We start from the raw sequence: 12,626 nt of genomic DNA on the forward strand, positions 1-12,626 counted from the left end.
ACTGTGCCAGCTCGTTACAGAGGGAGAAGTTAACTCCGTCCTAGATGCCAAGAAAGAAGATGATGCTTAGCCCCAGCGCGTGTTGGGTCTTCTGAGTCGGTGAACTTCTGTCTTTTGCAATTAATGAATTTGGGGTTTGGAAGTTTTGATGGCTGGCCCGAGGTCCCAAGTGTGTTAGAAGCAGGATTCAAACCTGGACCTAATGATTCTGCACGGCAGGCTGTTTTCACCGTCCCGGACAAACGAGGACAAGGACATAGCATATTTGAGCTGGGTATTGAAGAATGAATAGGAGCCTTCCAGGGGCAGGTAACGTCCAAAGGATGAAAAAGGCATCCAAAGATATAGACGAAAGAGCAAGAACAAAGTGTCCAGGGCATAAACGTGTTTGGAAAACACAAACAGTTGGGTGCTGAGGGCTCTGAGAGTATGAGAGCTAGAGAGGGAGCTGTGAAAAGAGGAAGAGGCCCGGAAGACGGGCAGTGATGGAGAGGGTGCAAACTGCCCACGTGTAGATCTCCACCCACAGGGTCTGGGGAATACCACCCCCACCAAGAGGGGTCCAGGAGCAATTCGCACAGAGCAATCGAGTGATCTCGGTGTACCGATGGCAAAACTGAGCCCCCCACCCCCCAATGGAAAAGCTTGCCCAAGGCCACAAGCCCACATCTGTCTGTAGTACGAAAGCCAGGGTCCCCTGTCAGGTCACAACCCCGGGGCCAAAGTAGATACTGCCAGTGTGGGTGCTGCTGGGGCGGGGGGCACCTGCCGGGGGCACCTGCTGCACCACATCCTGGAGAATTGGCGGGGGGGGGGGGGCGGGGGTGAAGGGAGTTCTCGGGCTTCCTTGGGACTGACTGGGTTCCACTGCACGATCCATCTGGTACCACGGCGTCCCAGACCCATTTCTGCGGGTTGCCATGCCGGTTAGGATGAGCCGTGCTGGGGGGAGGCCTGCCCATGCACCCATGGCCTTCGGGTGACCTCACAGATTGCCAACTTCTCAGATCGAATAGACGGCTTACAAGCAGGGCGAGGCTGAACTCACTGTAACCGGCTGTAGAACGAACCGGGGCCTTGCGGGACCCCCTCTAAAGACCCGCGCCACTAAAGGTCGCGAGGCTCTCTGCTTCCCAAGACCAGGTATGAACGAGGCTGCAATTACACATTTCAGTTAAGCGCCTTCCATCGGTGCTGAGACGCGGTGGGATCCGCTCTGGGGAAATACAAACGCTGAGATGAAATGCAGTCCTCCGTCCCTGCCCCCAGCTCCCCCGGTACCTCCTCCCGGCACCATCTCTGTTTGAATCAGCAGCAGCAGCATGGTGCCGGGCACGGGGAAGGGGCGCCCCATCTGAACCCCGCCTGCACCTCCTGCAGCCCTTCCCTGGAGCCTGGGCCGCCTCTCCTGTTGCTTAGGGTCACGCCGAGCTCAGGACGTGTCAGGGGCTTGAGGGTGAATGCAAATAAACACGCTCCCACCAGCTGCCCTGTCGCTCTGAGAGCTGCTGGGAGAGTCAGTCACTCCGTAAGCATTGCTTGAGTACCTACTGTGTGCAAGATGATGTTCTGAACCCGATGCCAGAGAAAACCTTCTGGAAAATGCTTTGAAACCCAAAGGAATTGAGTTTAAATCCTGGCTCTGCCCAGCTCAAGCCATGGGGTCTCCCTGAGACTCTTCCTTCCCCGCGAACTGGGAACAGCAGCAAATCCACTGCACAGTGCTATGGGTCCTATGCAATAGCCTGGGGGGCCCCTACCCATTCCTGAATGCTGCCCCCAACCTTGTAGGGGCTTCGCACAGCTACTTGGCATTTCTTTGCTCCCCCTCAGCCATCACCCATCCTCTGGACTCTGCTTCATTACGTCTTCCCTGCTGGCCCGGGCACCCCATAGAAGGCCCCGCTGCTACCCTGTTACCCACCCCCAGGCCCCCAGGGAGCACCTCCATGTGCTTAGCCCTGTACCGGTGGCTTTGGAAAAGTGCATCACTGCGTGATTAAATATTTACTCTCAAGCACTTAAACCTCTAGTTTTAAAAACAGGACTAACGCGAGATGAGAATGATTCTGTCGATCCTGAAGGTGGTGCAGCGCTTGGTTCGGGGAAGGGGAGACTGAAGCGGGCTGTGGAACTCGGGAGACTAGTGTGGAAGGAAAGGAAAAGCGCTGAAAAGAGGGCTGCTGGCACCAAGGCTGGAGACCACGATGGAGCCACAGGGACGTGGCCCAAGCTGCCACATGGTGAAGAAATCCCTGGGCTAGGCCAGCCATGCCTTCCTGTCTCATGCTGGGGCTCGGTTTCCTCGCCTACAAAATGGGGAGAATAAAACCAAGCTCCTCCTGGGTTTGTGGCGAGGAGAGCACAGAACGCAGGGTGTGAAAGGCTTTGAGAACACAAGGGTGTGCAGCGTGGAGAAGCACCCGAGTCACCATGGAGAAAGCAGACCGAGCAGTGCACACACGCACATGCATTCACACACACCCCAGCGCACCCATCAGTGGCTCCAGACCTTCCCCTGCCCTGGGCCGTGTGACCCCAAGACATGACCGTGGTTCTCAGGGCTGAGGCGGTCCCCTTGCTGCCTGTAAGGCAAAGCCTCCTGCTGTCCTCAGCACTACCCCAAGAGGGGTGGGAGGGAACGGCTGGAGGAGACAGAAGGGCTCCGTTATCTCACTCTGAGGCACGAACAGCCAGGACCAGAATCCCAAGAAAAAGAAATGGGAGTTGGCACGATGATTCTCCCATGCTGAGCGCTCTGCTACCTTCAACTCAGTGCCCTAATCCCCGCGAGCCTCGGATCCTACAAGCCACATTATGCATGTACCCACTCTTGGTTTAACTAAACACCACTGGCCCTTTTTCCTCTTCTTTGTGTCCACGACTTAGATGTGCAGGAGACTTTGGAGTTTTTAAAGCTCATCTTTATCATAATCAATGAGAAAAAACATGGTAGGAGTTTATTTTTGCATTTTAGAGATTTAGAAAATCCAAGCTCTAGCTGAGGTCCTATGGGGATGAGGGTGTACTCCAATCTGGGGACCTGTGTCCTTACACAAGAGGAAAATTTGGAAAGAGAGGCACACACACACATGAAGAATGCCATGCAATGACAGAGCGATGTGTCCCCTGGCCGAGGAACACCAGGGATTGCCAGCAACCACCAGAAGCTAGAAAGAGGTAAGGAAAATCCTCCCCTGGAGCCGTTAGAGGGAGCACGGCCCTGCTGACACTTTGATTTTGGACTGTTGGCCTCCAGAACCATGAGAGGATAAACTCAGTGTTGTAAGCCGGCTGGTTCTGGGCACTTGGTTATAGCAGCGCCAGGAAACCGATACAGCAGCATCACCAGCACCCATCCTCCCCTGATGCTCTGGCCCCGTCTGACTGATAAGGTCTTTGTGGACCTCACCGCCCATGTGACCTGCCCCATGTCAGGAACTCAGGTCCCTTGTAGAGAAGCTTTTCAGGAATATCATATGAGTTTCAAAGCTCTGTGGCTTCTAGGTCTCTTCCCAATTCTCTTACCTTCCATCACACTATGTTAACCATCTACATCCACCCACCCATCAATCACAGATAATATGTCCTATAACAGTTGGGACACAAAAGCAAACAAAATGAGTCCTGTGATCATAGGTAGCATGGATGCAAAGCAGCAGAAGTGTTGGAAAAAAAACATAAAAATAAACATCCGAGCTAATGAATCCACGAGATCATTTCTAGGTAGAAAACAGCCAGGTAAGGAGAGAATGGTGGTTGAAGGAGGTGGAAGGCCACTGAGAAAGTGATCTTTGGGGACAGAACCTAATGTTTAAAAAAAAGAAAAAAAGACAAAGGGATGTTATTGCCCACAAGGCTTCTTGTCCTGAGAAGACTGATATCCCAAATAGCTTACCTCCTGACTCCACGCTCTCTACCTCCCCATTGGACCAAACCTAAAACAACAGCAAAAAACAAACAAAAAAAATCTAGATTTGATATTCCTGAGGCTCAAATATGAGCCACTTGCCCCTTCCTTGCACGTACGCTGCCGTGTTTATAGGTCGGCTGATTGTATGATTTTTCATCCAAACTGGAATGCTTTTGAGGGAGGGAGGGGACATTCTTGCTGCTTACATCAGGACCATGGCATTTCCCCAAGAGAGCCAGCACGTGCGGTCTCCTATTTGAAAGGGGCTGTAACTGCCTCCCAGGTCTCTAAGCCCAGTGATATAATTTCAACATAAGTATCCCACATCAATTAGCCAGGCTGGAGGGCAGCAGAGGAAGGTCATTATGTAAATGGTGGCCAATCAAAGTCATGCAGGCTTCAGATGGAAGCCTTCCGCCTTCCTGCAGATTCACTGCGGTTCTGTGTTAATGCTGGACTCCTTTATGACGCACCGTAACACATCCGTGACAGACCCCAGACTGCCCACCTAGACCTTCCTAATCCTTGAGCGGTGGTATTTGACCTGAGATCCCAGAATGTGTGAAGGGAAATTAGAGCTCATGGCAGAGGCCACTGGAGACCTCCTAGCATTCATGCTCCGCTTCTTTCACAACAGTGGAATTCATCCACCCAGCTTCCCTTGCAGCTAGGAATGTCATGTGACTTCATTTGAGCTAATGAATATAAGCACAAGTGTTGGGTGGAAACTTCCAGAAACCTCTCTGAAGGTACAGCTGTTGAGTACCCTTTGCTCTTTGGAAGCCTCTTTTTTCTACCATCTTTCTGTGACACGAATATGATCATTAGAATGTCTCCTTGGACCTTGAGGTCAAAGAGCACCCACAGACAGAGATGATGGAGGGCTGAACGGGAAGAGACCTGGGTCCCTGAGAACTCTGTGGAGCGGCACCCCTAGCGGCCCTGGACTTGAACATGAGACAGCGCTAATGCACTGAAGTGTGAACCTAGTTGTAGTAAGACGGAGTCCTGCTAGTTCCTGGTGTTAATTCTGCAGATCTGGAGAACTGAGTCCAGGAGAGGGGATGAGAGGACGTCCAAAATCAAACTGGCTGATTAGATAATTACCAAAAAAAATTATCTATTGTCATAATCAATGAGAAAAAAACATGGTAGGAGTTTATTTTTGCATTTTAGAGATTTAGAAAATCCAAGCTCTAGCTGAGGTCCTATGGGGATGAGGGTGGACTCCAATCCGGGGACTTCCCAACTTCTAGCTTCCACTAGATTCAGTCCCCTATTTTCTGAACACAAACGTGTGTGTGTGTGTGTGTGTGTGTGTGTGTGTGTGTTTGTAAAGAGCACAATAGAGGAAAGTGTAACCAACTCTCTGTGCTCAGGAAAGACTCTCTAAGGGAGAAACCATGGAATCCAGGGCCTAAGAGAGCAATGAAATATGTTAGTTGTTGTAAAAGGGGGAAACAGCATTTCAGGCAGAAGCCCAGAGGCCAGGGAGGACATGGGAGATGTGGCAGGCACAGCAATGTTCCCCCACATATGTCTCTGCCCCAAGCCCCTGAACCCGTGAATACGGTGTTACGAGCCAAGCAGGAATCAAGGTTGCTCATCCGCTGTCTGCACTTACCCGAGTGGGCTCAATAGAGTCACAAAGGCCTTTAAAAGCAGAAGAGGGGAGACAGGAAAGTCAGCGTGATGGAAAACTGCAGCCTCCCCTTGCCGCTGCTGGTGCGGAGATGGAAGGAGGGGACCAGAGCCAAGGAACGGGCTCTAACAGCTAAAAAAGGCAACCGATTCTCCCATAGACCATCCAGAAAGGAACACAGCCCTGCTGACATGTTGGTTTCAATCCAGTGAGAGACCCCTTCGACACTTCGGACCCCCCCAAAACCATCAGGTAATAATTTATATTATAAGGAAGCAAATGTGCGCCTTGGGCCACCAAGCCCATAGGAATTTGTTACAGCAGCAACAGGAAACTAATACAGGGATGAAAGCTCATTGCGGCTGAAGTGTAGCGCATGGATGGGAGGCTGCAGAGGTTCATGGTCCACGGCCAGAGTCTTCATTCTGAGGTAAGGGTTTTGAACCACAGACAAGGAGAAGCCACTGAGGGACTGTGGGAAGCATGGTGAGGTCAGATTTCCATTACGGAAGTTTCCCCACCTGTCCAGGTGAACGGAGGGGTGGGCCTGGAGACAGGGAAGGGGTCACAATGGTCTTGGGGAGAGATGCTGAGTTGGAGGAGGCAGGGGTCATTTCCTGTGAACCCCCAAGACCCCTGCACATGGAGCGACGGCACCCGGGGGTGTCCTGCATTTGTTGTCAGTCTGTGCAGTTGGAATCTCTGAACTAGAGGAGAGCCGGGCTTGAGAGCTGCTCTACCCTTTACTAGCTCTGGGGCCTGGGCTGAGTCACCTCCCTTCTCTGCACCTCGGTCTCCTCATTTGCAAAGTGGTGATGACAATCCCTTCAAGGATCATCAAGGGGTCAGTGTCATGTGGGGTATGGGTCGGGGGGCTGGGTGCCATGGAGCAGGCCCTAGAGACAATGCCGACAGGACAAGGACAGCCACAGTCATTCCCAAAAATGCCCACGGAGGATGCGGGAAAGGCCGTTTCTGGTTCTGGGCACAATAAAATGATGTGTGAGGTCACAGAATCTTGGCCACTCCAAGGGATAGGTGCTAGAATCTGAATTCTGGAATCTAGGAATTATGGAGTCCTAGAATAATACACACCCTCCAGACTAATAGTAAACCACCCGGCAATTCGCTAAGGCAAATATGAACGAAGCTGTCACTATCTCCACCGGTTCCGATCGGTCTTGGCCGCCTGAAGCTTTACATCAGGAAGGTATCCGAGACCATGACGGCGTCCGCGCGTATGAATGCTGAGATAGTCGCGGCTGCCCTGGGGACACACACTGAGGCAGATTGTCTATGAGATCAGCGTGGGACGGTATCAGCGGGTGTGCTTGGACTCCCCCAGAACTCCTGGGGAAGCAGCAGGAAGGTAAACGAGATTTCCCACTTAGATCGCCAGACACACGTCGTCATCCACAGGACTTCACCCGCCTTGCTTAGAGTAAGACGCTAGGAAGGGGGGGATGGCGATGCCTTAAAACGCAGATGAGACTCACTTTAAGAACAGGTACAGAGGCCAGAAGCCTAGAATTCATCCCATGCAGGGGGGAGGTGGACACCCACCAGGCACAGGATCCCGCCACAGGCCAGGTGACAAAGGCCCTGCGGGGAGGCCCACTGTGCGCCCCACTTTGCAGGCAAGAGGAAGGCCAATGGGAAGGCCCTGGAATCCAGGAAGCCCCGACTGGACATTTGGGAAGCCCCCTCTCTTCTCCAGCCTTCCATGTCTCCACCCAGGTCGTGAGGGGATTAGCCTAGAACCGTGGATCTCACCACGGGCAGGTCTACATCCAGAGAGCGGCTGGACGTTTGCAGGGGCATTTTGGTGGCTGTAACCGATGGAAGGGGCAGCGCTGGCGTTCACACGCTACCCAGCCTGCGGCACACGGGATGGCTCAGCCTGACAAAGAACCGGGCCACACCTGCCTTGATTTTGGGATGTCCCACCTGACATCCGCAGAAAACGCCCCGCTCGGGCGACCTGAGCCCAGATTGTAGCTCCACCTCACACAGAGATACGAGGAACCTTGTCTGATTCTGATACACACAGGCCTTTCCGGGAACGCAGCTCCCATGCAAATAAAGGAGGGATCACTCTCAGTCTTGCTGAGATCTCTGCTGTTTGGGGAAATGAGAGCTCTGGAGGCCACGCTGCTCCTGTACCTGAGCGGCCAATTCCACCCAGTCACTCGGGCTTCCATCAAGCAATCGTCCGACTGCTATTACATCTTCCGGTCCAGTCATACCCTCTTATTCACATATCAACATACATATTATTTTATTATAAATTACTTTGCCTTTTATTTTTCATTTACTTGGCCGTGCGGGCATTATATAGATTTTTAAAATGAGATGTCTAGGTGGGTCATATAATTTATGAATTCTATTTCAGGATAATAAAGGGAGCATCACAAAATATTAGCCTGGAAGGGCTGGGAACCGCCGGGTCACGTGAACACTGGGTGGCTTCCAGCCGCGGCCAAGTAGGGGTATTACGGAAAGAGAAGCACTCAGGATCATCGGCTGCATGTTACAAGTAGAGAATGACGGTAAATTATCTTGTTTTCCACAATTTGTCCCTCAGCCATCCCCAGAATGTAGGGTGATCTACGCCACTGACTGTGTCCTGTCCAACTCCCTGAGCGACGAGATTGCCTGGAATCGAGTTTGGGCCCATTCAGAATTGCTCAAGAATGCTGCAGCTCTGCTGAGATGGAGCCAAGCACGTGTTTTTTTTTTTTTTTAAGATTTATAGCGTAATTGATTTCTTTATAAGCCATTCAGGACTTATTATTTATTAATCCACCTGTCAAGGTTAATTTAAACTACTTCTCAATAAGGCCAGTTGACAACACCTCTGTTTACCAGGTTGACAGCCCCCATGAGCAAAGAAATGGCAGAATGGTTCTTCTCGCCTCAACAGGGAGCTCTGAGGAGGGACCACCCAGCCCTCACGGGGAAATGCGAGAGCCCTTCACCCTTGGTGGGGACAGAAATCAAGGGCTTACCCTCCCTCCCAAGCACGTCCCAGGCCTCAGAGCTTGCACCGGACACTGCGCGACCGCTGAGTCCCATAGATTGTGCAGCCTTGGCCTCTGCTGGACCTCGCTCTTCTCTCCATTCCCACTGCCAGGACCTGAAGCCATGGCCGTCTTCTCCCAAGACTGTGGCAACGGTTCCCACACTGGCCTCCTTGCCTCTACCTTTGCATCCCTCCCATCCATCAAGGTGATCTTCCCCAGATTCAAGGCTGACCGTGTCTGACCGAAGCCCTTCAATGGTCCCCACAGAGTCAAGTTCAAAGTCCTCCATGTGCCCGACCAGCCCTGCCAGCCACTGCAGCCTCAACTCCTGCCACCCCTCGACCCACTTGCACCCCATGCCCCATCGGTACCATGCAGCATGCTGTTCCCTCCTCTCATCTCCCAGTCTTCGTGGAAACTCCAGCACTAACCTGGTAGCTGCCCCTTGCTGCCCCAGCTACCTCCCTCAAGGATTCCGTCTCGCATTTGTGCTCTTTAATCCCGTGACCATTGAATCAGTGATTGACAAATATGGGTCCAACGTAGAGCATGGGCCAGGTGTGGTGCTGAGCCCCAGGGGCTCAGCAGAGAACCAGGGAGGCCGCTTCCCCCTGGAAGCTCTGGTCCAGGCTGGGAGCTCCCCGAAGCAAATTGTTTCTAAGCAATCCCCAACATGGTGCTGCAGGAAGCCCAGAAAGACGAGGGGAGCTACCCTAGAGAGCCACCATACTCGGGCTCTCCTCTCCCGTCTGGGCCACAGCCCTATACAGCGAGCGTTTCCATACCCGCCTTTAGAGATGAGCAGCCTGGTGTCCAAGGGGGGGAAACAGCGCACCGATGGTCACCCAGCTCACCTGCGGTGAGTCCCACATTCAAACTCAGGCCTGATTCCAAAGCTTCTCCTCCATCACCTGCTGGCTCCAGCCGAGTCTGCATCCCTCGGCTCTCATAGAGCACATGAGACTCTAAGTCGCATGGACTCCAGGACCAGCCACCTTGGGTGACGTTCGAGTCCTGCCCCCTGAGCACCACGTGGCGTGCAGAGTCCATAGTGTTAGCTGAATGAATACGTGAAGTTCAGGGATGTCAGGGTGGCTCAGCAGTTGAGCACCTGCCTTCAGCCCAGGGCCTGATCCTGGAGCTCCAGGATCGACTCCCGCATCGGGCTCCCTACATGGAGCCTGCTTCTCCCTCTGCCTGTGTCTCTGCCTCTCTCTCTCTCTCTCTCTCTCTCTCTCTGTGTCTCATGAATAAATAAATAAAATTCAAAAAAAATATGTGAAGTTCCCCAAGAGACTCTGACAGGAAAGCTGCCATTGACTTTGAGCGGGATGTTGCGTTAACCTTGGCCAAGTAGACCGCTGGTCGGATCCAAGTCCTCATGCCCCCTCACCTTCTCAACGTCAAAGAGCATGAGCGCTCGGTCAGATACTTGACGGGAGGAGGCTCTCGGAGTCAGCGTGATCTCCGAGTGCTGAGACGTTAGCAGGTCACCACGCCACGGGCCTGTGCGAAGGCAGAGCCGTTGGCCCTTCTACACCCCGGACCAGCGGTGGGCGTGATCCCGGCGGGATGGGGGAGCCTAGGGCTGCCCAAGGCTGCGAGGAGTCTGCGTAAGACATGGAGACAGAGGAGGATTTTCATTGCTATTCCATTTGCATTTATAAAAAGTAACTGTTGAATATATAAATACGCCCAGTTTAAAAATAAGAGACACATTTTGGATCATGTGGCTTGAAATGCGCTGCTCTGATTCCACACCTCCCTCATCCAGGCCTTGAGGTGCGAGCAAAACATGTAGGTGGATCGGTGATTTAAACGGCCCTCCCCGGGGCCCATCGCCCCACCAGGTGTTTTCTGTTTCTTTTTTGTTTTGGGTTTTTTTTTTTTTTTTTTGGACTTGGGTGTGAAAGTTACTCATGAGAGAGAGGGAGGGAGAGAAGGGCGAGGTACAGACTGTGCGTGCCAGCTCGGAAGGCCGCTCAGCCAGAGGCCAGGGCGTCAGCCCGGGCGCACGGGGCCTGCGGAGGGTGGAGGGAGCCCGTGGGCTCTGGTCCCCGCTGCTCGCCCGCCCACGGGACTCCAGGAGCCTGGAGGTCTGGGCATGCTTCCTAGGCCGCAGGACGGCTCCCAGCGTGTCAGGGTTGTGCCCTCTTCTCCAGCGTGCCGCTGACGTTCACACGCAGGACATGTTTCCATGTCCTCCTCCCTCCTGCCTCGTGGCACGCACGAGGGGGGTGCCAAGGCTCAGGCGGGCACTCGGTTCCCCTTCGCCTCCTCACCGGGCTCTTGGCCCCCATGCAGCAGCCTGGCCGGTCACCACCCCAGCCGGGGCTCGGCGCGGGACGGGCTCAGGGAGCCAGCATCCAGGTGCCTGTTCCCCTGAGCGGCTCCCGGGCCTGCCGTCCGCAAAGGGAGGGGGTGACATGCAGCCATCGATTTCCTGGAGGCAGACAGCTGGGTGGCCTGGATAAAGAGTGAGGACAATGCAGGGGAGCTGGAGGGAGCCTTGCTCGGGCTCCCGGATGAGGCCTCCATCCACACCCTTCAGCCGCCCCCATGAGCTCTTTGCACCCAGGATGGGAATCGCGTCACTTCGTACAGAGTCCCAGGTGATTCCCATTTGCCTGTTGACCTCCTGTTCTTCCGTTGTCCCGGACGCCCCACTGCAGCCCTGCCTGGGGTCCTGCCCAGCCTCGCCTTCACCTCACTCTAGATGCCCTCGCCCTATCCCTCGGCTTAAACTGCCATACACGGATATATGGCAACATAACACAGATGACATTAATCAATATAAAGGTCTGTGCCTACGCGCATCAAGCGTGGGTCCCGGTGCGCCTCTCCCGACCTACCGCCCCTCCAGCATCTCTGCTGGAGCGTCCAGCAGGTCTCCAAAATCTAACCTCCTCCAAGCGGAACCGCCACTTCCCGTGCGGCCCCCACCCTGTGTCCCCACCTCAGCAAGGAGCAGCGCTATCCTCCCCCGAGCGGTTCTCACCCAAAACCTGGGGTCGCCGTGACCGTCCCCTGCTCTTGGCGCTGCACACTCAATCCGTCGGAGCGCGCCCAGGGCTCCACCCTCTCCGTTGGGATGGGGGATGAATCTGAGCACCCTCATCATTTCTGACTCTTCCTTGAGCCACAAGCAGGCCCCTCGGGAAGCTTACCCCGGCCTCCCGACGGCCTGGGGACTCGCGCGGCCCTCCTGGAGCATCACCATGTGGAATCCAGCTGACCCGCTCAAGTCTCCGGGCCCAGGGTCACCTGCTCAGCCCCCCACCCCCTGCCCTGCCTGCTGTCTGCGTCTTTGCCAGGTACAGTTGCCCCAAGCTGCCTGCCCCTCCACCCGGGTCACTTAAGGGCTGTGCCCTCTGCTGCGGGCACCCACGTCCCCACCCTGTGCACGGCCGGCTCGTCCCCATAATCTAGGGACCAAGTCTAGTGCCGCTTCCCTAAAGAGCCCCCCTGTACCCCCCGAGACACCCCCAGGCTAATGAATTGATTCAAGCACTAATCAACACTTGGCACGACTTTACCAATGTGAGCGTCGTTCGCAGGGTGCGGTGTCCCGTCCTGCAGGGGGTCGGCCCTGGTGACGGAGGCCGGGCTGCCTGGAGGTGGGGTTGGCTCCTGACGCACGGCCCGTCCAGATCTGGAGGCTGACGGATGAGAGGCAGGGCTCTGGCTTTGCTGCCTTCGCTTCATGGAAACGTGAGGCCCCGAGTGGCTGAGCAGCCAAGGGGGGGAAGAGCCAAGGTGGGGAGTTTGGTCTGATTGTCCAGCGGCCCCTCTACTGCCACACGGCCTCCGTCCAGAGCACGGCCGCTCGGGCCTTCTCCGTCCCTCCCCGCAGCTCCTCGCAGTATTAAAATTCCAGTTTCCTCTAAGTGCGTCCTTGCAAAGGCCATTAAAAGGTCATCTAGCATCTGATCTTCTTTCTTAACTTTGGAGCTAAGAGAGTCCTCTGCTGCTCCCTCAGCTGTAAGACGGAGATAATACCCACCACGAGGCCTTGCAGACATGAGAGGGCCTGACGCCCAGGGACCCC

The 12,626-nt window shown here is 54.5% G+C and overlaps 1 long non-coding RNA gene across 1 annotated transcript; it reads left to right on the plus strand.

Moving 5' to 3' along the window:
* Positions 1-5,621: 5,621 nt before the first annotated feature.
* Positions 5,622-9,840, plus strand: LOC140641955 (uncharacterized). The gene is made up of 3 exons (XR_012038551.1): positions 5,622-5,807; positions 7,948-8,104; positions 8,424-9,840. It is a non-coding gene; the product is annotated as an uncharacterized lncRNA (long non-coding RNA).
* The last annotated feature ends 2,786 nt before the right edge of the window (positions 9,841-12,626 follow it).

Source organism: Canis lupus, chromosome 10, assembly GCF_048164855.1.
Source record: "Canis lupus baileyi chromosome 10, mCanLup2.hap1, whole genome shotgun sequence".
In the NCBI taxonomy this organism is placed as follows: Eukaryota; Metazoa; Chordata; class Mammalia; order Carnivora; family Canidae; genus Canis; species Canis lupus.